Genomic DNA, 25,565 nt, shown 5'->3' with positions numbered 1-25,565 from the left:
AGAAAAAGAAATAAAGGAGCACGCAATACGTTACTTGAAGAATGCATATGCAAGGCAGGGGGCCAGGAGATCTGGACACTGAAAATAATAGGTTTCTGGTTCTGTTAGGACAATTAGACAGGGTTTGCAAATAGTGGACAAAAATCGTCTTAACTTCCATTGTAATATTTTTTTTCTTGGAAATATAGAAGTTGTACATTTTAAAATTTATATTTGAATCAAAATGAGGTTTTGAGTTAGTGTGTTAATGTAATTAGTTTGTGTTTGTCATTACTATACTGTATATTGCCATGTTACCAGAATTTGTAGCTGAAGTTTAAGACTAGTTGTGTTTTTTATGATTATTGCCCATATGTTGATTGTTGATTGATTGTATACAATGTATAATTTGAAATACATATTTTTCAGGTGTGAATGTGTATTTTCAGAATAAATTTCTAAAGCAAATCATTGGCTTGATTTACTAGTTTCTACACCTGTAAAACCTATCTGATGTATAATAGACCTCTACCCATATACGTATAATAGTCCTCTAAAGTTATCCGTATAATAGACCTCTAACCATATACGTATAATAGACCTCTAAAGTTATCCGTATAATAGACCTCTAACCATATACGTATAATAGACCTCTAAAGTTATCCGTATAATAGACCTCTAACCATATACATATAATAGACATCTAAAGTTATCCGTATAATAGACCTCTAACCATATACGTATAATAGACCTCTAAAGTTATCCGTATATTAGACCTCTAACCATATACGTATAATAGTCCTCTAAAGTTATCCGTATAATAGAACTCCAAACATTTACGTATAATGAACATCTAATCATAGACGTATAATTGACGTATAACAATAGACGTATATTAGAATTTCATTCTAGACAAATTGCGGACCACATTTAGACGTCTAAGGTATGCATTTAATAGACGTATATTATACATATTTTGCCCACTGGGGTGTTTTTGTATCCACGCAAAACCTCGCATGAAAGTGAAGTTGATAAATTTTACTTGTAAAATATTTAACACGTTACAGTGCCAAACTATTAAAATACATCAGAAAAGTACCTGAACTCATCCAATTTATGCATTTGAAACGATCGGATGGGGGACTTTAACATGACTTTCAGGAATCTGGAAATTCACTTTTAGGAGTCTTCGGAAGTCTGGACCCAGATGTGCTCGTACAGTGAGGAGGAGTGTTTTGACTTCCTGCTTTCAGCGCGTGCATTGTTTCTACTTGTGACCACCAATAGAGAGACGCTTTACCGGTTCACAAAAACGTACCGGGAGTTTTCTGGGTTAAGAGGGAAGAATAAATGTAATAAATGGAGATGTTATTGCCGCTGGGGAGTATGAAGGCGGTTTAGTGAGGCGGTGGTGTGTGGAGGGAGGAGACGCGCATTCCGCACGGGCAGTGCAGAGCAATGAGTCGCACCTGCTGCGCGCCGAGTCCTGTCCTATATAACCGCTGAGCTCGGACACACACAGCATCTCCAGCCAGTGCTGGGGATGGAGATAAAGGTAAAAACTGAAGAAATGCTCAAGCAAGCACTTCAATGGATTGAACTGAGAGATGCATTTCATGATGCACTTTTCACTGATGAAACAACAGTGGCTTTGGAACAGTTTTCAAGGTCCATGGCTGGGGGTGGAATATCTAGAAGAGGCCCAGGACAACTTCTTAATTTCAAAGGAATAATGGATCGGAAATTCTTCGAGGAAGTCATGATCAAACAATCTACTGCCCCATACATCAGGGAGCACTTTGGATCCAGGCATCATTTCTGTCAGGACAACGATCTGAAACAACGCACAGCAGCAAAGGGAAGACTTAAAGCAGAGGAAATAAACTGGGTGAAAACTCCAGCAGAATCCCCAGATTTAAATCCAATAGAAATGGTATGGCATTCCCTGAAAGACTATATTTGGCGGGGGGGGGGAGAAGCAAGAACTCCTCAGAGCGATAAAAAAACTGCGACAATTTTAATAACAGGCGGTTTCGTGTTCTTCCTTAGATTGTTGAGTGCAAGGGGATACATTCGAGAATGTGATTTCATGAAGGCTTTTGTTCTGTCTTGCTTTGTCAGATTGTGAATCAATAAAATCATTGAATTAAACATGCCTTTCCAATTTTAATTTAAAAAAATAGTATGAAAATGTTTTCTTGACCCCTGGGGGGGTAATTATAAACGTAAATATTAAGCCCCAAAATAAACACACAGTAATAAATAACGTTTTCTACGTTGACCTTGTGATAGAGTGATAGACAAAAAGCAAGGCGATGACTTTCTATGCAAGCTAGTAGAAGAAATAAGTAGGAGACTCGAAGCTCAGCAACAACAGTAATAGAGTGTGTATTCTCCTCACCCGGTACAAAATAGAACAATGTAGAGCACATAACGTGGTTATGTATCGGAAATGTTTACAAATATTGTGGTAATTGTGCAGTATATGCTTCTGGGAACACATTTGTTTTTCTAGCAGGTAATTGCTCACTTCTGCTGCCGTAGTGTTTTGGAATCTACATGCTCTCCCCCCATAGTTATCAACAATGAAAATGTCTCTGGAACAGGCATACTGCGTGGATGATAAAGCGAAGACTGGAGGATCCCAAATCACCTGCTACTGAAAACAAGTGTTTGACATGTGAATGTGACGCCTGTGGCGCACCGAGTGCGTATCCTACAGTGTGAGTGCATTTCCACAGCTATTAAAAATGGTTGATCAATTTAACAGTCCGGGTGTGGCAAGTTTTGACTGTTTCCTATCAGTCTTGTGTGAAAAGGAACCCCTCGTTCATTGGAAGGTTCACCTGTTCTACTCATATATGAGCCTGCACTGCAACAGCCATAGTATGGAGTCAAAGACTTTTTATGGGAAGACACATAGTGCATCAGCTGCTCCGGCTTGTAAAGTGAGAAGGGTAATCAAATCCAGAGGGCTTCATTTGAAATATCTGATTATAGTGCAAAATACAATATATTTTTGCTGTGTTAAATTATACATTCTATTATAAATATTTATTTGCACACTGGCTATGTCCCTGACCTCAACAAACGATATATTGATGACTGCGTCGGTGCCGCCACATGCTCCAACGATCAGCTTGAGTTCTTCCTGCACCATTTCACCAACTTCCACCTGTCCCTCAAATATACGGTTAACATATCTTCCACTACTCTTCCGTTTCTAGACATCAACTTCTCCATCAACTACCCCCGACTGTCCACTTCAGTTTATTACAAACCCACGGATTCACACAGCTACCTCCTGTACAGCTCATTTCACCCCAACCACACTAAAAACTCTCTTCCTTTTTCACAGTTCCTTAGGCTACGACGATTATGCAGCGACGACATCGACTTCGAGAACCAAGCCCTCGAAATGTACTCCTTTTTCATCAACAGAGGATACCCCAGCAGTGTGATTGACAGGGCCCTTGCCCGAGCCAAAAACACCCCCAGGACCATCAACCCAATCAGGAACTCCCGCCGTAACAACCGCATTCCTTTGGTGCTTCCTTACCACCCTAACACACTTCCTATCCCCAGGACCATTAACCACAACTTTTCCATCCAACAGGATGATCCCTCCATTGGGGCCCTCTTTTCTGATCGCCCTATCATCTCATATCGCCGACCACCTAATCTGCGTAACCTCCTTGTTCACAGCTCCCTTGACCGCCCCCAACAACCATCCACACCAGGCATTTTCCCTTGCAACAGAGCTCGCTGTATCACCTGCAAGTACACAGACACCACCACACGCATTCAAGGCCCCTCAGGACAATTCCAGATCACCCAGATGGCATCTTGTACCTCCAGCAACCTTATTTACTGTATCTCTTGCAATCTACATTGGAGAAACAGGAAGGAGACTCGGAGACCGCTTCAGAGAACACGTCAGGGCTGTGAAGATTAAAGATCTTTCCAAGCCCATTGTTTCTCATTTCACCTCTGACGGCCACGACCACTCTAATCTCTCCGTCTGTGTTCTCAAAGACGGTTTTCCGAACTCATACATCAGAAAGACCACCGAAACCAAAATTATTCTGCAGCTAGGATCACACATTCTCCCTTCTCTTAACGACAGACTACTGTTCTTTTAAATTTTCTCCATTCGTTGTAAGTTTCATTTCACACCTCTCTGCACCCATTCTGACTTCACACCTCTTGATTGGCCTCTCTTTCTGTCCCCTGCTCCCGCCTCTAACCCCTCCTCCCTCCAAGCCTTTGTTCTCCCGCTACTTTACCTTTACCTACTGCCCTGTCTCTCTCACACCTGAAGAAGGCTCCATGGCTGAAACATTGTGTTCTCTTTCTTCTTTTTTTCAGCATGGAATAAACCTATTACTTGTTCCTTTGCAGCCTACGCATGCTGACGCAGCTACCCACCAATATTAAATGTACTTGCTGCCACACTACCATGTGCACTGGCTCAAAAGTGATCTCGGCAGACGTTGTTCCCTACATAAAGCTGAAAGTGCCAAAGAGAATTTCTGTTGAGAAAACAAAATATTTTTTCTTCCTTGATGTTAAGCTGACAGCCTGTCTTTTAGAATGTCTAATCTCTAAACACCTCACGCAGCCTCTCAACAGACTAACAAAAAGAGCTTTTACTGATCGTATTGCATGTCTTAAAACACTAACATTTGGCAGTGGTGGGATTCAAACCCACGCCCCCAGAGAGACTGGAGCCTAAATCCAGGGCCTTAGACTGCTCGGCCACACTACCTTCCACCATGCCCATCTTCTTCACGTTGCTGGCTTGGACTGGGGGGGCTTCAGCTCTTGTCGTCGGATCTAATGGTATCATGACATGTGGAAGTGACTGCACCTTCATCTTCCAAGCTGCTTTCAATAGCACAAACGCTACTTTCACCAGCACAAACGTAGCAATAATGAAAGAGGTGGGTTTCATCCTTTGTGCTGTTTGTAGGGGCGCAACTCCACTGGGATCTACTGAATTGAAGAGCAAAAATCAAAATCCTCTGCTATTACTGTTGCTTTTTTCATAGTTTCTTCAAATCCTTCATTTGAACGTCAATTTTGAAGGATATTGATGATAATACCACATAAATTGTGGTTTTCTTGTGATTGCCAATTTTATTCAAATACCAGCCTTTTTTACAGTACCTTGCGTGTTTCACAAGGTGTTATAGCCCCCCTCGCATCCTCAGCTAACATATTTTAAAATTACAATATATTATACAGCATGCATGTTTACATTTATATTAAAATTAAAGTAAATATACCAGAATACATACAGTGCTAACCCAATAATTCTTGTGAGGTTCTCCAACAAATCTGCGTTGTAATTTTAACATGTTTCAGCTGAGGGTGCAACGGGAGTATAAATGAATTTTCCCGCCAGCCATTCAAAGACCAAATTCCATGAGTGAACATTATTTTCTCAGACGTTGCCAGCATTGGACTTTGCCGGTGGTATTGAATTACTGTATGTCCACAACTGTTGTAGTAGTTCCTTCTTGAAGTTCGACTCGTGCAAAGCACTCGTAATATCATAGGTGTTAAAGTTTCGCTGAGTCTAATCGACGTAATTGAAGCTGTTTTGTTATTCTGTTGTAAAAGCCGAAACCCGAAACAATAGTAGTGTTGTCCTAACAGCTGACAAGTGCTCCTAGTTAGTGTCATGATGTGTATCCTTGCCTATCATTGGGAGACGGGTAGCTTTTTTACACTCAGATTCCAATCTTCAGTGCTTTGTGTGAGAGCTTACATAACTTTCCTTTTCTCACATTTTCTGACGACTGTTCCAAAGGGGCACCCTGTCAATTCCGAATACTTTTCAAAAATCTGCCTGCATGTTTGATTATTGTCATTTCATTTCGAAAAAGTTCAAATAATGATCACGAACAAAAAAGGGATAAAGATGCGAGTCAATCTTGAATCAGAGCTGGGTGACACGGGCTTCTGTTCTGATATGGTTGTACGAGAAACAGGAGGAATCGCCAATCTCCTATAGAACATGAGTTGAATCAGGAGTGAGACATTTCGTATACTTGTGCATATGTCAACGCCAGACCTACATCATAAAACTAAATTAAAAACTAACATTAAGTTGTCAGAGACATTCATTTATATACAAACAAGAGACAGACCGAGTAGTAATTCTACATTAGTTCAGGTGGGTAAACCTGAACTAACTAGCTAATAAACCTATTAATAATTCTACATTAACGTGTCCTACACTGATCAGACTAATTGAAATGGTCTGATTCAGAGCCTGTGCAGTTCGTGCTAATTACAACAACGCCAGTTCTGAACCCTCATCACCGAACTGAGCACAAGTTCAGCTGTTCTCCAGCTTTGTTACGCATAGTTTTTCATTGCAATTAAGTTCAGAGCAGGAGCTGATCTCCAGACAGTACAGTGTTAAGTTGTCTGCAGCCTCATGCGAATTTCGACAACTTCTCCCAAAGTGTTTTCTATAGCTTTCAGGTGCAGTTCATTTATATAAAAGAATGTAAGTGGTATAAACGCAACGAGCCAGACGGCAGTCGAACCTATAATCTTCTGACGCGAGGCCTGACGCGTTATTCATTACGCCACTGACCCTGCTATTGGAGGGCCAAAAAAACACGTTTTCTACATTTTTGTCTGTTTAAAAATCACTCTAAAAAAGACAAAGGGTTTGTGTGTCACGCTAAAATTCCGCTTCATTTCGAATGCAAATAAAAACCGTTTTGTTCCAAGAAATCATACATTTTTCACATCCTTCATACTATACTTCTCTCTTGTATTAGTAAAGCATTTTGATTTAAACTGAACACACCTAAGTGTATAGGTGTATAGGTTTCATCTATACACTTACGCATAATAAGTATACGAATAAGTACTCGGAAGAAGCTGCAGCTCAGGTATTAGAGAGATTTAAAATCGGATCGGAGGATTTAGAGTCCAAACTGCAAACCGACAGCTGACACAGGTCTTCTATAGGACCGTTTTGATTTCCTCTACTTTGTCCCCGTGACATCATTGTCCTGCTCGCAGCCGAGCCCGACACACGTCTGGTTTCTGTCTCTGGACGCACACCCTGCGGTCCATGCGGGTCCTAATACCCCAGTACAATGACAGGGACACTAAACTGTAAACAGGTGCCGTCCTATTGGGGTAAAGTTAACTTGAAGTTCGAAAACGATTTTGGCACGCCTGTAGCATTTACACGAAACCTCTTAGAATCGCGAGAATACTTGCTTTGTGTATAAAATACATTGTGAATGCTTTCTCAGCCTTTACTTTTTCGTTTATATGACATTTTTTTGACCAAGCACGAATATTCTTTTGTCCATATCTTTGCAACGGAAGCACAGAACGCCTTCAAACCAAATGCATTTTAAAGACCACAACATGTGGATATTTCCACAGCCTCTACATCAAAGTATCAGTGAGCTAATTATCATTTTTTAAACCTCCGGTTTTTCATCGATGCGTAATTACGCACTAACTGGAAACCAGGGGACCGCTGTATACACAAGTTCACAACGCGAGAAATACTTTTCAATACGGCTTCATGCGAAAAACCCATATATGACCATAGGCAACAGAATAGCGCAGTCTCCAATTACTCAGACTGTAAGCTCGGGAATTCTGCCGTGACCCGGATTCGAACCGGGGTTGTTGCGGCCACAGCGCAAAGTACTGATCCCTATACGATCACGGCGAGTTACCGAGACACACGTGGCTGGCCGGAAAAGGCTGTGCTCTCTTCGTGTGACATAATTAAGAAAAGTCCTGACGTTGCATTTCAACTGAGCCCCAGTATACATCGACCCTTCGACACTCTGAGTGACAACTCTCTTGCATGTTTTCTCATATTTATGTAGTTTGCTTGCATGATGCCCGGAACAGCGTGGTTGTGCGCTCCCATATGGTCTAGCGGTTAGGATTCCTGGTTTTCACCCAGGTGGCCCGGGTTCGACTCCCGGTATGGGCACGTGTCAGTTTTGCCTCCTGCTTTCCAAAAGATCAGCACCGTGTACGAAGGAGCCGCGTTAAAACCACTCGAACGTGCAAAACGTGCGAGAAGAGGGGGAGCTTGTTTCCAACCGAAGACTTCTTGCGTGTGAGACAAACAAACAGTTATACAGTTAATTAAATCATCAAACCGGTTAAGGAGCTGAGAGCTCGGGTGGAAATAAAACCAGGAGATACTCTTCAACCTTCAGGATCAGGTGTCTGATCCTCCTGGCTTCTATTCTGTGGAGATTCGTTTAAAATGCTTAAAAGAGCTCATTACAGGGACTTGTGCCCTTTCTCTTCTGCTCTACGGGAGTATGCTATACAATTATATTAGTCTGTGAAGTAAATTATTTTTTTGGTTTAATGAATTGTATTCCTTGGTTTGTCGCTCTCCATTGCCAGCTGTTACGAATCGCCTTTATTATTGGAGATGTTATATCTGTAAGAAAAGCCCCCTGGGCTCCGGACAGCAGTCTCCTCCAGCCGAGACATGTCTGCTCTGTCAGAAAGAGCGCTGTGACGTCACGGACACCAGCCAGAGCACCAGGATCAGAGAGCGAGACCGCGGGAGGCGAGTGGAGCGCACGGAGGAGAGTTATTGATCACTTATCTATCTACAACCAATTAATTCAACTGAAGAACCGTTGAATAATCGATTAACTTCACGGATTGGTGAGTACTAATTCTTTTCCCATTTTGACCCTGTTTTTAATATCTAGAATACAGTCAATACAGTCTGTATCGATCAATTACCATAGTGCCTTTAGTGTTAATAATGTTCAATCCGAAATGAAAGAATTATTATTCAAATGATTGTTTAGGAATTGTATGCTAGAGCTTAAAAATTATGTTCCAAGTTGATAAATTTGTGTAGGTAACAGTTTAAATGCATTTTTCCACTGTTTACAAATCATCAGTATGGTAACCACAGCAACAGGCGCCACGTCACTGGCCACGGCTAGGTGTCTCGCCTTCGTCACAAAGAGCGGTGTGACGTCACGGACTGCAACTAATACTAATATTAGTGTCTTCATGTTAAAATTAGTGTGAGTACAATCGGTAGTTTTAATATTAATGATAGTTTTCATGTGAGTATTAATGATGATAGTGCTATTGATTGTTTTAATGCTAGTATTCCTGTTAATATTAGTGATAATTACAGAGATAAGGTTAGATTATTTACACTAGTAGTCATGTTAGTTTTAGTGATAGCATTACTGTTATTATTAGTATTATTAGTGTAGTAGTATTTTGTGTCAGTGTTAGAGAGGATGATAGTGTAAGTCTTGGTGATAGTGTTACTGTTGCAATATTAGTGGTATTTGTATTAGTGTTATTTATAGTGTATTTGTAGTTATGAGTGTATGTGTCTGTTTGTGTGTGGTGTTTGTGAGGAGTGTGTGGTGTCTGTCAGTGTGTGAGTGTGTGTTTGTGAGTTTGTGGATGTGTGTCTATAAGTATTCGTAGTGTCTATGTGTGTGTCTGTGAGTGTGTGTAGTGTCTGTGTGTGAATATTTGGATGTGGGTCTTTCAGTGTGTGATAATGTGTGAGTGTGTGTGCATATATCTGTCAGTGTGTGTGAGTATGTGTATAGGTGGGCTTGGGCTCCACTGCTGTGTCTGACAAAGGTGACCCATCAACAGGTGTTGAGGTCAAGAGTCACTTGTGAGCGCTTCCTGCTTTCACTTCAATGCGCGTCCTTATGTTGAGTCGTGTGCCGTGCAGAGGCTCTGAAAGCAAGAGCAATGAAAAGGTGCACGGCGCTGTGAAAGAAGACACAGAGAAGTGAAAAGCAGTCCTATCCTCTAAGGAGGTAGAAGCAGAGAGACTCCCCGTCGGGGAATCGAACCCCAGTCTCCCGTGTGATAGGCAGGGATACTCACCACTATACTAACAAGGAAGACATCACTCGTGTCGTCCCCCGGCATCGTGTCCCGACCCACCGTGCTGGAAGCCTACGCGTGCTGTGATTCCTTTACGGAGCAGAAATGACAACCGAGGAGCCGTGAGATCATTTCAGCATTTCGCAGCAATTCAGCATTTCGAAAACACAAACGACCAACTCGGAATGACTTGCTTTTGACGCTTTTCAAAGTGTTCTTGGTGCACGACGACTGCGCTGCCTAGCAGATACAAATGGGTTGTACAACTTTGAACTAGCAAATGTAAGACGGCTAAGCCCCCTCTCTTTTAGCCCAGGTTTGATCTGTCTCCCAGAATCACCAGGGCGTGCGCACACACACACACCAGTACCGTTGAAGTGTTCTGCTTCATTTCTAAGGGCTACTCAACATTCACTCTTACCCCGAGAAAAGAAAAGACAGCGTCCGCAGCAACAACAGCTCGAGTCTCTGCATAGGAGCTAAGCAGCCCCCATCTCCTCTGCTCCGCTCTGCTCTACGGCTCCTACGGAGTGGAGTGGAGTCCTGCCTGGAGCCGTGTCGCAGGCGGTGGCTCCCATCGCTCTGTCTGTGCGTTGTGTCCAAGGGCTCCTGGGAGGAAGAGAGTGCCCTGCCACTCGGAGGTTTTCCACGGTCTGTGCGAGGAGGGGCAGGTGTATCCAGTAGCTTATCGAGCGGAAGCCTGGGGCGTCGGAGAGCTGTGATCGTGCAGACTTTGAAGTGTCACCTCTTTGTCTGCTTTCCCGCCCCCCCTCCGCCCAAGTTCTGGTCCAATGTGGCCCGGCAACCCCTCACACCTCCACGTGTCACAACCTAAGGTGTGGTCATGAGACACCCGTGGGGTGTTGTTCTGTTCTTGCTAATTGTTTCCTGCCTGTCGCAGGTAGGAGTACACGCAAGCAAGATGCGCTGGACAGAGCTCAGAGGGTGCAGCTGGGTGGCTTTCCTTCTGAGTGACATTCCTGCAACACTCTGCCGCTCCTCTTGGTGCGCTCATGCCGCAACACAGGAAGGCTGGAGCAGGTGGCTGTGGGCTGTGTGCACCGCCGAAATAGTTCAGTTGGGAGAGCATTAGACTGAAGATGTAAAGGTCCCTGGTTCGATCCTGGGTTTCGGTGTTTTGTTTCATCGTGCCCTTTGTTCCTCTCTCCAGCGACCCCTACCTAAAGTGACGCTTCCCTTTCTCAGCCCGAAACGCAAGCGAGACACCAGCAGCAGCAGGCCCTGCAGGTTTCCATAGTGTAGCGGTTATTATGTTTGCCTCACATGCGATAGGTCCCCGGTTCAAGACTGGGCGGGAACAGCCTCTTTTTGCACGCTCCTGTACTTCACAGAGCACTTGAGCCACCGGTCATTTGTTCCCAATGTATTTCCGGTGCCTTCATGCACTCTTGTACCAAACGCACGTTCCTTCTGTAAGCGGAGCCGATCATTTGCAATTGGGCTAAGCAAGACGAGCTCTGTCGGCTCAAAAGCAGCGCACCACCTGCGAGAACAACAGAACAATTAGCATCCAGCGGGGGCCTCTTAGTGAGCCGAAAATCTCATAAAGAATCAGCTCCAGCATCAGGGCTGGGCGCATTGTTCCATTCTCCGACCACTCTCGGTGTAAACAAGTCCCTCCTGGTCTCTGCTTGAAATGCACTTTCCTGCGTTTGCTTTGGTGTAACTGGCTTCCCCTGCATGGGCGAATGTGAAGAAGATCCTTAGTAAGTCATTGAAGAAAACCGAGAAGAGGTCGGAGTGGCCTCTGTCGTTCATCAACCATCCAGGCAGGCAGTACTCCTCCTATTCTGCCAGGACCCGGAATCGAACCGGGGTTGTTGCAGCCACAACACAAAATACAGACCACTATACGATCACAGCGAGTTACCAAGACAGACGCAGAGAGGTGGGAAGGATGTACTCTCTTCGTGTGACACTAGTCGGAAAAGTCCTGACGTTGTATTTCAACTGAGCCCTAGTATACATCGACCCTTCGACACTCTGAGTGCCAACTCTCTTGTGTGTTTTCTCCACCAAGCAGGTCATGAAGGCAGCAATTACAGTTTATCTTACATGACGCACGGAACAGCACGGCTGTATCCTCCCATATGGTCTAGTGGTTATGATTCCTGATTTTCGCCCAGGTGGCCAGGGTTCAACTTCTGGTATGGGAAGGTGTCAGTTTTTCCTCCTGCTTTCCAAAAGATCAGCACCATGTACGAAGGAGCCGTATTTAAACCACTCGATCATGTGCAAAACGTACGAGAAGAGGGGGTGCATGTTTTCAACCGAGGACTTCTCGCGTGTGAGCCGAACTGATCATCGCTGCAGCTCAGAAACCTGCCGGAGGTGGGAGGGGTGACTCTGGTAGACAGTGTTGACCTTCAGCAATAGGATTTATACTCTCCAAGATGATATTTGCACTTTCTGGAGAGGAGATTTTCTCCAGTTCAGTAGCCCGATTTTGTCGATTGTGTGGAGAGGGCTGTAGAATGTGCGGCCGCCTTTCCTGCTCCATCCATGACAGGCATGCTGGGCTCTGGTGTGAGAGCACGGTCAATCAGCGCACTCCAACAAAGATACTGGAAGCAGCTGAATAGCACTGGCGAAGCTCAGCGCTGAGCCACTGGGCACGAGTTCCCATCGTTCCCTTTCTCAGCCCGAAACGCAAGCAAGACACCAGCAGCAGCCCCTGCAGGTTTCCGTAGTGTAGCGGTTATCACGTTCGCTGTGTGACTCTGTTGGTGAAGCTCTTCTGTGCCTAGACCTGTAGGAGGAGCTTCTCCCAGACAGCCCTGTCAGTCTCACAGTGCCCATCCTCTCCCAGAGACACTGACACAAGGAGGGTCGGGACCTCAGTTTTCCGCCTCCCCTGAAGGACGGCGCCTGTTTGTGCAGCAGAGTGTTGCCATCAGGATGCTGGGGCATAAGAAAGCCACACGGACCGCAGGGTGAGTGCTCCTTACTGGTCCCAGTAACACCTCTTGCAGGAGCAGCAGCAACCTGAGCTTTTCTGGGGGGAATCTCTCGTCCGGGTGCCGGCTCGGCTCACACCTGCTAGGCTGCCGTGGGTGAGCCCAGTCGAGAGTCGCAGGGTGAGATCTAGTCACCGGGGAGAAACGATACAAGCGAAGGATTACTCGGCTCCCAGCACTCGAAAAGACCGACAAATGACTCGTTCCCGCCGGAGCTGAATGTACCTGCATATGTCGTGTCGTCTTCTTCCCCCGCCCCGCTGTGTTTGCTGTATTGTCTTTGAAGCCGGCCCCCGAGACGAGACGGGCTGTTCCTGTGCCCCAATTAACACTTTACAGATGCCATTCCCCGGCATTGTGGCCATTGTCGGTGGTCACACGCGATAAGATAAGGTGGAGGAGAGCGGGGCATGCCCAGTGTAGCGGCAATGCTTGTTAATAAGACAGAATTAAGTGTTTCTGTGCTTTCCCAAATGAGGCCCCATCTCTCTGTTCATCTCTGTGGTGCAGCCACAGAGAAACTATTCATGCAGGCTGATTTAAAGATGTTTTCTTTTGATAAGGGACAGCTCCCAACGGGGGATGCTCTTAGCTAAGCCTGGCTATCATGATCAATGGTCATCCATTGGCGCCTATCTGTCTAGGGAGTGCCAGATGGACATCTGGACTGCATTACTAAGTGTCAGGAGTAAGTGACTCATATCTCACCTTGATCAACCAATCAGGGACTGGTAGGGCCGAGTAACCCACCTGGGACTCTGATGCCCATGGAACTTTCAGCCAATCAACGAGCTGAAGTTCCTCCAGGTAAAAACAGGCAACACAGAGGGCCTGGGAGAGAATTCTGTGGACAATTCTAAAGGGAATTCAAAGGAGAATTCCAGGGCAGGACGGCCCAGGAGCAGAAGGCTCCCAAGGGCAGGACATTCTCTCAGCGCGCCTCCTGACCATCCTAAGACTCAGCCCGGACAACCACGGAACGGCCAGTGTGTCCGAGTGCCAGAACTTTCCTTTGTTCTAAGAGTCTAGAGCGGAGGTTGCCAGAGAGTAACCAGAGGATCCACCTGAGGTTAGCACCAGCAGCAGGCCTCGTGAACAGGTCGGAACTGTGGACAGCTGAATCACTATTCAGAACTAGCTCTTCATCAGGAACGAACCGGTCCTCTTCCTGACTTGCTGAGACCCATAGTCATTTTTTCTCCTGTGCGCAAACTTTGCTAGTTAAAGCCAACACTAACTAGCCGGTCAGTGAGCATCATCAGCGCACCGTCGCAAGCCGCACAGCACAGCCTGGCACCGAGCCAGAGAGCGCGGATTGGACAGCAACAAGCCTGCAACTGTTTCTTTGTGCCCGCAGGAGATCTTAATCCCCAAAGATTGGATGAGTATTCAACTTCAATGCATTACTGCTTGAGAATTCAATTGTTATCCCAACCAGTTGATATCAATTTAATTCCTAAGAGTTATGTACTTGTTTTGACTATCTAATATAGAAGTTATAACCAAGTTCATTTACGAAACGGTCTAAATGAATGATATACTGAACGTATGTCCTCTTGATATATGTAACTCTTTGTAACTGACGGAATATTTATCTTTTGTATTCTGATAACCCTCTCGATAAGATCTGTTAGGTTTGCATGCATATTCTATATATTAATAAATGTATCCTCGTGTATTAGTACGTGTGTGTGTGCGTTGTTTGAGTTATATCGCATGGTTGGATTCTAAAGCCATCAAAAGAATCAATTTTGTGATTTACTGCTACAATTAATAATTGTCCCAGTAAATGCCCAAACCCTACAGAACTGGTGCCTTCAGAGAGCACGCTACACCAGCGCCAGACATTCAAGGAGGGGGCTGTGCGAGGTGAGGTGAGGTGCGACACGCCGAAGCCCCGACGCTGCTAATGCGGAGCACTTGTTGAACTGGCATTGAAAGGACGTGTGCGCACGGAGCGAGCCTTCCCTGCGGCGGAGCGTGGGAAACTTTCTCCCTGCGCTGCAGGAGTTGGGTGCGCTGCAGCGGTGCCGAGAGAACAGCACAGAAGGCAGCAGGCTGTGGAGAGCGGGTAAGAGACGGAGCCTTGTGGGCAGGCGAGCAGGCCCGTTTTTTGGAAATTGCTGAAAAGGCTCCGGTGTTTGTTCGGTAAGTGGCAGGCGCACGACGCGAGCTTGCGTAGCGATCTGCCGGTCTGGTGTTATGCAAATGAGGCCAAATTGCGTCCCGGGACATGCTGCGAATGCGCAATGGCGACTGCAGATGTGTAGGAAACGGCGTGCTCGTTTTCTCGTTTTGCCCACCCTTTTGAGTGTTAGTGTGGCGTGTGAGTGTGCGAAAGAGTGGGCCCAGCAGGAGGCGGTGGCGTGCGGGGCGAGGAGCTGGCCCAGGCTGCGCGCTTTGTGCTGTGGGTGCGGGCCGCTTGCAGGGGCTTGTACAACTCATACTTACCTGGCAGGGGTGATACCTTGATCAGCCTGTAGGTGGAGTAGTTGGATTGTTTTCTTGTTTTGTGGAAGCAGTGTTTGTTTTGCAGTTTACGAAATGGCAACTTTTGGATCCCGCAAGAATGCTGTGCGTTCTGAGCTTTTGGATGACCTCTTCATGGATCGTATGCAGTTCAGCAGAAAAGTGTTGCAGAAGGAACTTGGCTTTGAACCTCGGCACTTGGATTTTATCTTCGCTCTCCCAGGTCAGAAAGCATTTGAGGTTGTTTTTGCTACCTATTCTCTGTTTGAACAATGTGTGGATGTGTTTGAGGCAAAAAGAGGGAAAGTTCCTGCCCTTGAGAAGATCAACTTGCAGCCTCTGACACAGAGAGAGAGGAAAACGGTGCATGTTGTTATGTTCTCGGAACTGGCAAAGACGGAGGACATTCACACCTGGCTTAACCAGTACTGCACCGTCCACCATGGAACTGAGGTTAGAGATGTTGACGGTATAAAAACAGGAGCAAGAAAATTCGAGGTTCGCTTGCTACCGGACAATGTAAATGGAGGCTTAAGGCACCTGCCCTCTACAATCCGGCTGGGCGCCTGCAATGCCTATGTTTTTTATGTGGGACAACCAAAGGCGTGTCGGCGCTGTGGTGCTGTGGGACACCTGGCATCGTCCTGCACTGTGAAATACTGCAAGACCTGTGGCAAACAGGGACATTTAGCCTCTGACTGTTCAATGCTGCCAAAGTGCAATTTATGTGGCTCGGAAGGACACGTCTTTAAGAACTGCCCTCACGCCTACGCCAATAAACTCAAAATGAGAAAGGATGAGGCAGTGCTTGTTTCAGCCAAACCGGCCCGAAAATCCAAAGCAAACAACAAGTCAAACAAAGAACCCTTGTTGGACAAAGACTCTCAGCCTCCAGCCAGGATCAGTCCTGCTGTGGCTCCGGGGCCGGTGGAAGAGAAATCCACTACGCCCCCACAACCGCAGACTGCACCAGACAAGCACGAGGGTTTGAAAACCCCCGAGAACAGCGAGGACCCCTCCCCCACTCCTGCTCCTCAGAACGAGGGCCAGTGTGGGCCCCCCCGGTGGAGCGGGTCCAGCGAGGATACCCAGGATTCAGCGGAGCTGCTTTTCTCAGACTCTGCAAGTGCTACAGATGTCCTCCTCTCCTCCATCCAGTCCATCACGGAGGATCTGCAGCAGCTGGTGGGTGAGGGGGAAGAGGAGACTGGTGCATCGGCTGCACCCCTTTCCCCTCAGTGCTCCCAGGAGCTGGACTTGAGGAAAAGGAAAAATGACTCTGTTTTCTCCCCGAGCGAGGAGGAAGGAGAGCATGGTGATGGGGACAACTGGAACCCCTCCACCCCTCCCTCTACCCCCTTCCTTGAAATGGACTCCGTGAACGCTTTTACTGCTGCCACCCTGATGAAGGCTCATTCAGAGGATGGCTGGCAGGAAATTGGTAAGAAGAAAAAGAAAAAGAAGAAGGTAACAGGTGAGACAGAAGAGAAATGTGTTTTGTAAAGACTGGTTCCACTTTCTTATGTAATATGGCTCTAAACATAATTTCTCTTAACACCAGAGGTATCAATGACAGAGTTAAATGCCAGTCTGTCTTTGATGACCTCCAGCAGAGAGAGGGAGATGTGTTGATGTTGCAGGAGTGTGCTTTAGCCTATCAAGAGAGGTATAAAAGCTTTGAAGATAGGTGGGATAAAGGGCCTTCTGTTTGGTCAAAGGACAATAACAACAGAGCCTCTGGCGTGGCCATTCTTTTTAAAGGATGGGCATTCAAATTGAAAAGTATTCAGAGGGTCATAGATGGCAGGTTGCTGTGTGTGGATGTGGAATGGGGGACCGTTAACCTGCAGCTAATCAATGTGTATTGTCCTACTGACGTGGGAGGAAGGGTGGAGCTACTCAAGGCACTCTCTCCCCTATTGTTATGTAGCACAGACGTGATAGTGGGAGGGGATTTTAATTGTATCTTAGAGCACACAGACAGGCAGTCTAGCTCTCCGATAAAATTGGATTCCAGCTCACTGGCCCTGCAAAACTTAGTTCAAGACTTTAAACTCTCAGACACATATAGATGTATATATCCCACAACAGCAGGATATACATGGTCAGGGAGGAATAGCAGCTCCAGAATTGACTATTGCTTTGTCTCAGAGAGAGTGAAAGTTGTTGGGGTCACTCTTTAGCCTGTCTTCTTCTCAGATCATCAGGCTTTAGGGTGTAGAGTGGAACTCCAGGGCGGGACTGTCTTTGGCCCAGGCCTCTGGAAACTCAACACAAAGCTGCTAGAGAACGAGGGGGTAGTATCCCGCTACAAGGAGAAACTATCACAGTGGCTGTCCTTGCAGTGTCTGTACGGGTCAGTAGGAGAGTGGTGGGAGGAGGTGAAGGTGAGGACAAGGGCCTTTTTCATGGCTGAGGGAAGGAAGGCTGCTGCCAGACGGAGAGGAGTGCTAGCCAGGAAACAGAGGCAGCTGCAGCGTCTCTACACGATGCTGCACAGTGGCTTCGATGTGCTCGAGGATATCACCCTTTTAAAAAAGGACATCCGGAGCATAGCCGAAGAAAGTAGTCGAGGAGTGCTGTTAAGAAGCAGAGTGCAGTTCTTGGAAGAAAATGAGAAGTGTACTTGCTTCTTTTTCAGGAAAGTGGTAGGCTCCAAGTCTGTCATGGAAAGTGTAGTTGATGAGGAGGGACGAGAGAGAACAGGGCCGAGTGCTATCCTCTCCTGCACCGAGGCCTTCTACTCAAGACTGTACAGCTCTACAGAGGTAAAGGATGAAGAAATTCATTTTTTTACCTCAAAGCTAGAAAACGTTTTGAGTGAAGAAGATAGGGAAGTACTTGAGAGGGATTTGACAGTAGAAGAGCTGAGACAGGCTATGGAGAGCTTACAGAAGGGGAAAACTCCAGGTGCTGACGGGCTCCCTAAAGAATTTTATTGCACCTTTTGGGATCTGCTTCAGGATCCGCTACTGCTCCTATTCGAGGAAAGCTATAAGACAGAATTGCTGCCTGACTCCTTAAGAGAAGGCACTATCTCTCTCTTGTTTAAGAAAGGAGCAAAGAATGACATAAAGAACTGGAGACCCCTCAGCCTGTTAGGCGTGGACACTAAGATCCTGTCCAAAGCCCTTTTCCTGCGCCTACAAAATGTAGTGGCCTCACTGGTAGGGAAAGAACAGACTTGTGGGATAGCAGGACGCCTGATGAGCGACAACCTGGCCTTGTTGAGGGATGTCTGCCTGTACTCAGAGGATCGCTCCCTCCCTCTGTGCATTTTAGGTGTAGACCTAGAAAAGGCCTTTGACCGCCTAAACCGGCAGTACTTAACATCGGTACTTGAGCACATGAAGTTTGGCCCCATCATGAGAAAGTGGATTAACCTGCTGTACACAGGTAGCAACAGCAGAGTAATGGTTAATGGCAATAGATCACGCCCCTTTGAAGTCTGTTCAGGGGTGAGGCAGGGCTGCCCATTATCCCCCTTGTTATTCGTTTTGGCTATGGAGCCCTTAGCCTGTGCCTTGCGCCAGGATCAGGCCATTAATGGGATACCAGTGCCTGGAAGTGGGGGAGGAGAGGTAAAGACATCTCTATACATGGATGACGTCACCCTGCTCCTCTCTGACAATGCCTCAATTAGCAGAGCTCTGCAGTGCTGTGATCGTTTCTCTTTGGCTTCCTCTGCAAAAATTAACAAATCTAAGAGTGAGATTTTTTATCAGAACTGGAGGGAGCCAAAAGAAGGACATGATCTCAGGCTGCAAGAGAAGAGAATTAAGGTCCTGGGGGTGTATTTTGGAGAAGAGATAGGAACAGTAAATTGGCAGAACAAATTGCAAATCTTAAACAAAAAACTGATGCAATGGAAAGACCGAGACCTCACCATGACAGGGAAGGTGCTGGTCATCAAAGCCGAGCTCTTGCCTGTCTTGAATTTTCTGGCTTCTACCTTCCCAATCCCACACCGTGTTGCGGCGGTGCTGAGGAGATTGATGTTTCAATTTCTATGGGGTGGGAAGCAGGAAAGACTCAGAAGGGAAATAATGTACAGGCCGCTACCCTCAGGGGGGAAGTCTGTCCCAGATATTGCTACGAAGCTGTTGTGCATTTTCCTGGCCTCTGTGCTGAGAGGCTTTGCAACAGCACCTGCAGCGCGTACCTGGACTTATTTTTCCAGGCTCTGGGTAGGTAGGGAGGTGTTCAGAGTGTGGGGTGTCAGACCCAAGCTGGATGTCCCACTCTCTGACACATGCCCTGCAATTTATGGGACAGTTAAAAGTTTTCTAAGATCTCACCCAATTGGCCATATTCCCCTCCGAGATGTCAGCGCCCAAAAACTGGAAGATTTCGTTGCACCCCAGAACAATAGGCAGACCCCTGTGGGCATTTTAACATCAGCCCAAACAAGGAAGGTGTGGAAACACACATCCTCTAAGTTTCTGTGCAACATTCACAGAGATTTAGCCTGAAGTGTCGTCCACCAGTGCTTACCGGTACGAACTTTCTTGTACCGTAGGGGCCTCACCCCCAGCCCTCACTGCGTTAGGGTGGGCTGCGGCGAGGAGGAGACTGTGACCCATCTCCTGTGGTCCTGCTTTTTTGCTAAGGCCTTCTGGGCACAGTTTGAAGATTGGTTGCAAGCTCTCTCGCCCCAATTTACCCTGACCGCTGCTTTCGTCATATACGGCATCTCTCCGGTCAAACTTCCTCCTGACGTGTTTGACAGGATCTGGGCCGTGGTGAACAGTGGGAAAGACGCCCTGTGGAGAGTGAGGAACATGGGGCTGTTCAAAGGCATCGAGGTCCCAGTCAAGGCAGCAGGTAGCCTGGCCCTGTTCATCACCCGAGAGAACTATTACCTCAGAGATCTGTGGAGAGAAGGGAAGGAGGAAGCAGAAAATCTGTGGGAAATAGAGGGCATAGGTCAATATCTCAAGAAACTGTGAAAAACATTATCATGTTTAAGTAAAGAATGTGATTTGCTTCAGAAAAAAGAAATTGTTGCTATGTAACTGGTACCGTTTCAAAATGTAATAAGATGTGATCATAAATACTGTTTTAAGTATGTATATTAATGTAAAGCATTTGTGATGCCCTGTATTTTATTGTGAAAAGGAAATAAAAGTTCTTAAAAATCGGTTCACCCAGAGCGAGGCTCGGCCATTGCACTCCGGCTGTGTTGACCCCTGCGAATTCCCCAAATGTGGGAATCTCGACTGCATCATTTCTGGTAGTGGGGGACTGCGTTCGCGCTCTCCCCTGATGTGCTTGGTCCAATATCAGATACGGAAGAGTTACGACACCACGAGCTGCGATAGGATCCCAGTTCGAAAGGAGTCGATGCCACTGCTGGTTACCGGTTTCTTTTAGTTAGAGGTCCGGAGAAGCATTTCAAGCTGGTTACACTACTCCTTCCGGACATTCATTCCCTTTTCAAAGTCAGTCGTTTTGCTGTAGTCTCCATTATTTAGGCTGATTATCAAGGTTAGACTTTATTTGGTCATGGGGGCCTCGGTACTGTATGCTAATTCTCAAGACAGTTTCACCCGTTTTCTGATTGCTAGGTTCTGTACCAGTTTAGACATGTCAAACAGTGAATGGCTGTACCTCTATTGTATCCGTGCTCAATGAATGAAATCAGTAATAAATGAATATATGTATAGTTATACGAAAAACAAGTGGTTTATCGACTCATCTTCATTTGCAGATTTAGAGGCAGCTTCGATATTCGTTTTACAAACTGCTTTTTTTTTATATGGGTCACACACATGCCATAGCAACAAAACATCTCTAGAGATGAGCATATAGATCACCTTTCCATCCTCCAGGTTTTCCTCCCAAAGCCTACGGTACCAACGGCGACCCCTGCTGGCCGAGAGAGCAAAAGCTTGCAGCACCTGGTATTCCCAGGCAGGCTCCCATCCAAGTACTAACCAGGCCCAACCCTGGTTAGCTTCCGAGATCAGACGAGATCGGGCACATTCAGGGTGGTGTGGCCGCAAGCAAAAGCCATGCCGCCTGACTCGCTACTTGAAGCTGAGTGTGGCTGGGGCTCCGTGCCCCCCGAGCGGGACTGAAGGATCGTTCGTGTGCAACTCTTTGGAATGGAGCCTCTTTCCAAATCGCGTTGCGTGCCTGGATGTTGGCGAATGTGCTCCCTTGTGTTGGCTTGTCCCGCACTGGAGGAGAACAAACAAACTGCTCGGAGGAGCACAAGGCAAGTCTTCACAAGACAAAAACCTCCAGTGCAGAGCACTCAAAACATTTCTGGGCTGTCGCATGTTTATTTCAGCACATAAAGCGCACCAGTCCAACACGTCGGCCGGGCACGCGGTGCCTCCGCCCTCTTGTGGCCTTGCGGTGTCAGAGCAAGAGGCTCCTTCTCGCTGCCTTTCCGCTGTGTTGCAGAGCCCCGAGAGGGAACCTGCAGCGCACACTTTGTGGGGGCGGGGGACCGCGTTCGCGCTCTGCCCCCGGTCTCTTGCACGAGTACTAAATCTCACGGCGCCAGCCAGCGGCCAGGAGACAAGTACAATATCGCGGGACAGGGGGGCCTCGTCATTGATTGTTACATATGAGACGGGGATTAGGAGGAGACCCCGACTGATTGGTAAAGGGGAACACTAACACCAGAGTGACACCCCCGGCGTCTCTTTTTGAGAGACGCCCTGGGATTTCTTAATGGCCAAGGAGGGTCGGGACCTCGGTTTTACGCCTCCCCCGAAGGACGGCGCCTGTTTGTGCAGCAGAGTGTCGCCATCAGGATGCTGGGGCATAAGAAAGCCACACAGACCACAGGGTAAGCGCTCCCTACTGGTCCCAGTCACACTTCTCGCAGGAGCAGCAGCAACCTGAGCTTTTCCGGGGGGAATCTCCCATCCGGGTGCTGGCTAGGCTCACACCTGCTGGGCTGCCGTGGGTGAGCACAGTCGAGAGTCGCAGGGTGTGTGTGTGACCCATATAAAAAAAAAAAACATTTGTAAAACGAATATCGAAGCTGCCTCTAAATCTGCAAATGAAGATGAGTCGATAAACCACTTGTTTTTCGTATAACTATACATATATTCATTTATTACTGATTTCATTCATTGAGCACGGATACAATAGAGGTACAGCCATTCACTGTTTGACATGTCTGCACTGGTACAGAACCTAGCAATCAGAAAACGGGTGAAACTGTCTTGAGAATTAGTATACAGTACCGAGGCCCCCATGACCAAATAAAGGCTAACCTCGATAATCAGCCTAAATAATGCAGACTACAGTGTAGCGGCGAGGCTTATTAATAAGGCAGAATTAAGTGTTTCTGAGCTTTCCCAAATTAGGCCTCATCTCTCTGTTCATCTCTGTGGTGCAGCCACAGAGAAACTATTCATGCAGGCTGATTTAAGATTTCCTTTGATAAGGTTTCCTAGGACAGCTCCCAAAGGGGGATGCACTTAGCTAAGCCTGGCTATCATGATCAATGGTCATCCATTGGCGCCTATTTGTCTAGGGAGTGCCAGATGGACATCTGGACTGCATTCCTAAGTGTCAGGAGTAAGTGACTCATATCTCACCTTGATCAACCAATCAGGGACTGGTAGGGCCGAGTAACCCATGTGGACTCTGATGCCCACGGAACTTTAAGCCAATCAACGAGCTGAAGTTCCTCCAGGTAAAAACAGGCAACACAGAGAGCCTGTGAGATTCAGAAGGGATTCAGGAGAATTCTGTGGACTTTTCTAAAGGGAATTCAAAGGAGAATTCCAGGGCAGGACGGCCCAGGAGAAGAAGGCTCCCAAGGGTAGGACATTCTCGCAGCGTGCCTCCTGACCATCCTCAGACTCAGCCCGGACAACCACGGAACGGCCAGTGTGTCCAAGTGCCAGAACTTTCCTTTGTTCTAAGAGTCTAGAGCGGAGGTTGCCAGAGAGTAACCAGAGGATCCACCCGAGGTTAGCACCAGCAGCAGGCCTCGTGAACAGGTCGGAACTGTGGACAGCTGAATCACTATTCAGAACTAGCTCTTCATCAGGAACGAACCGGTCCTCTTCCTGACTTGCTGGGACCCACAGTCATCTTTTCTCCTGTGCACAAACTTTGCTAGTTAAAGCCAACACTAACTATCTGGTCAGTGAACATCAGCAGCGCACCGTCGCAAGCCGCACAGCACAGCCTGGCACCGAGCCAGAGAGTGCGGATTGGACAGCAACAGCCTGCAACTGTTTCTTTGTGCCCGCAGGAGATCTGAATCCCCAGAGATTGGATGAGTATTCAACTTCAATGCATTACAGCTCGAGAATTCAATTGTTATCCCAACCAGTTGATATCAATTTAATTCCTAAGAGTTATGTACTTGTTTTGAGTATCTAATGTAGAAGTTATAACCAAGTTCATTTACGAAACGGTCTTAATGAATGATATACTGAACGTATGTCCTCTTGATATATGTAACTCTTTGTAATTGACTGAATATATATCTTTTGTATTCTGATAACCCTTGCGATAAGATCTGTTAGGTTTATATGCATATTCTATGTATTAATAAATGTATCCTCGTGTATTAGTACCTGTGTGTGTGTTGTTTGAGTTATATCGCATGGTTGGATTCTAAAGCCATCAAAAGAATCAATTTTGTGATTTACTGCTACAATTAATAATTGTCCCAGTAAATACCCAAACCCTACAGAACTGGTGCCTTCAGAGAGCACACTACATTACATTTTGGTTATGGCAACATTACATTTTTGGCGTCCCTGGACGGGCGTGGCAAGACTGAAATGAGTCAACCAAGCGGAATAATTCATATAAAACGTCGCGGGTTTCATACACGACAATACAGTGTGCTGAAAGCCGAAAGGAAAAAAGTTCCCCTTGCTCTTTAAGCAGTGCTTGATTGTTTTGTGATTTTTTCCGATCTACCGGGTTGATTGCATACTTGATCTTGTGGTTTTCTGTGGTAAAACTGTGATTTCGTACTTAAAAGTAATACTCTTTAAGTTTAACGATGGTTGCTAAAAGGTCTGAATTCGAGTCGCTATTAAGCACTCTCTCTAGCAGCGACAAGTCTGACCACGATCTCCGTCATATCTCCGTCAGCGGAGAAGCTAGGAGAATAAACCTCCATTCTCTGAGAGAGCTAGCGAAGGACATAGAGAGATTTGACCCTGCAGTGTCAGAGAATAATATCGAGAGTTATATTCAGGACCTCAGGTATAACCTGCAGTACCTGCCAAACGCCACAGAACAGGAGAAAGTTTCTGGTCAGGAAAACTACCAGCAGAGCTGTACATGAGTGGAAGGCTAGGCAGATGAAAGAAGTCTGTAATGACTTTGAGCAGCTGTGTCAAGCACTTATCGAAGAATACAGTGCGTTTATTGACCCGACTGCCGCGATAGCCGCCGCCCTTAACATTAAGCACGAGAGAGCAGAGTCCCCTCGCGAATATTACGAGAGACTTAGACAAACTTATTTTGCAGGGCGAAATGATGAGGGTTGCGAAGAGAACACACATTTCAAGGGTTTATTCATTGCGAATCTCCACCCGTCAGTCAGAAAGATGATCTTAATGCATACAGATGCACAGACCATGAAAATGACTGATATTAAGAGATTCGTGCAGAAAGCCTGGGAGTATGATGTCCAAAGTCGCTCTGAGCAAAAAGCTGTTAAAGCGACTGTGTTCGCCGTCAGAGCCAGCAGGGTTAATTCCCTCCTGCTCGAAGGAGCACAGGCTCCTGAGCTGGCTAAGCCCCGTTCCAAAGCAGGCACACAGGACCGCACCCAGCGTCCTAAGTGCCATGAGAACACCGGGGGAGGGAAAGGGCTAGATAAAGCTGAACAAAAGGATTCAGTAGCCGCCCGCCTGGCCAGGCTTGAACAAGCTTTATTAGGACAGGGACAACCGCTCCCCAAGGCTGCCGGAAGCGTGAATGAGCTGATACTCTCTACTGGAGGAGGCGGAGACCCGCCCCCTCTCCCTCCCTCAGTCTATCTGATTGAGCGGAAGGGTTCCTGCCTGGATGAATTCAGCCACTCCCAAGCGAGTTCTGACTCCACCCCTGAAGTCACAGAGCAGGCAGTAAAACACAGAGGAAAAGCAAGAAGCTTTTACCTCAAGGCTGCCATGGGAGATGTCTTACACAGTGAGACACTGATTGACACTGAGGTTGAAAGGTGTTTGATGTCACACGGCAAGCTCAAACGGGTTGAAAAAGAAAAGGGCATGCGACTCAGAGAGGAACCTTTGGTGG

General features: G+C 46.6%; 4 non-coding genes across 4 annotated transcripts; 2 read left to right on the top strand and 2 right to left on the bottom strand.

The window, feature by feature from the left end:
- Positions 1-4,665: 4,665 nt before the first annotated feature.
- On the bottom strand, positions 4,666-4,747 carry trnal-uag (transfer RNA leucine (anticodon UAG)). Its single transcript has one exon. It is a non-coding gene; the product is annotated as a tRNA-Leu (tRNA).
- Positions 4,748-7,897: 3,150 nt separating this feature from the next.
- trnae-uuc (transfer RNA glutamic acid (anticodon UUC)) lies at positions 7,898-7,969 on the top strand. Its single transcript has one exon. It is a non-coding gene; the product is annotated as a tRNA-Glu (tRNA).
- A 12,457-nt stretch (positions 7,970-20,426) lies between these two features.
- On the top strand, positions 20,427-20,591 carry LOC148824685 (U1 spliceosomal RNA). The gene has a single exon (XR_016092865.1). It is a non-coding gene; the product is annotated as a U1 spliceosomal RNA (small nuclear RNA).
- A 623-nt stretch (positions 20,592-21,214) lies between these two features.
- Positions 21,215-21,333, bottom strand: LOC148824684 (5S ribosomal RNA). Its single transcript, XR_016093076.1, has one exon. It is a non-coding gene; the product is annotated as a 5S ribosomal RNA (ribosomal RNA).
- Between the last annotated feature and the right edge of the window lie 4,232 nt (positions 21,334-25,565).

Source organism: Atractosteus spatula, chromosome 10, assembly GCF_055471065.1.
Source record: "Atractosteus spatula isolate fAtrSpa1 chromosome 10, fAtrSpa1.hap1, whole genome shotgun sequence".
NCBI classification, from domain to species: Eukaryota; Metazoa; Chordata; class Actinopteri; order Semionotiformes; family Lepisosteidae; genus Atractosteus; species Atractosteus spatula.
Note: the sequence above shows the minus strand (reverse complement) of the source record. Positions and strands in the feature narration are given on the sequence as shown.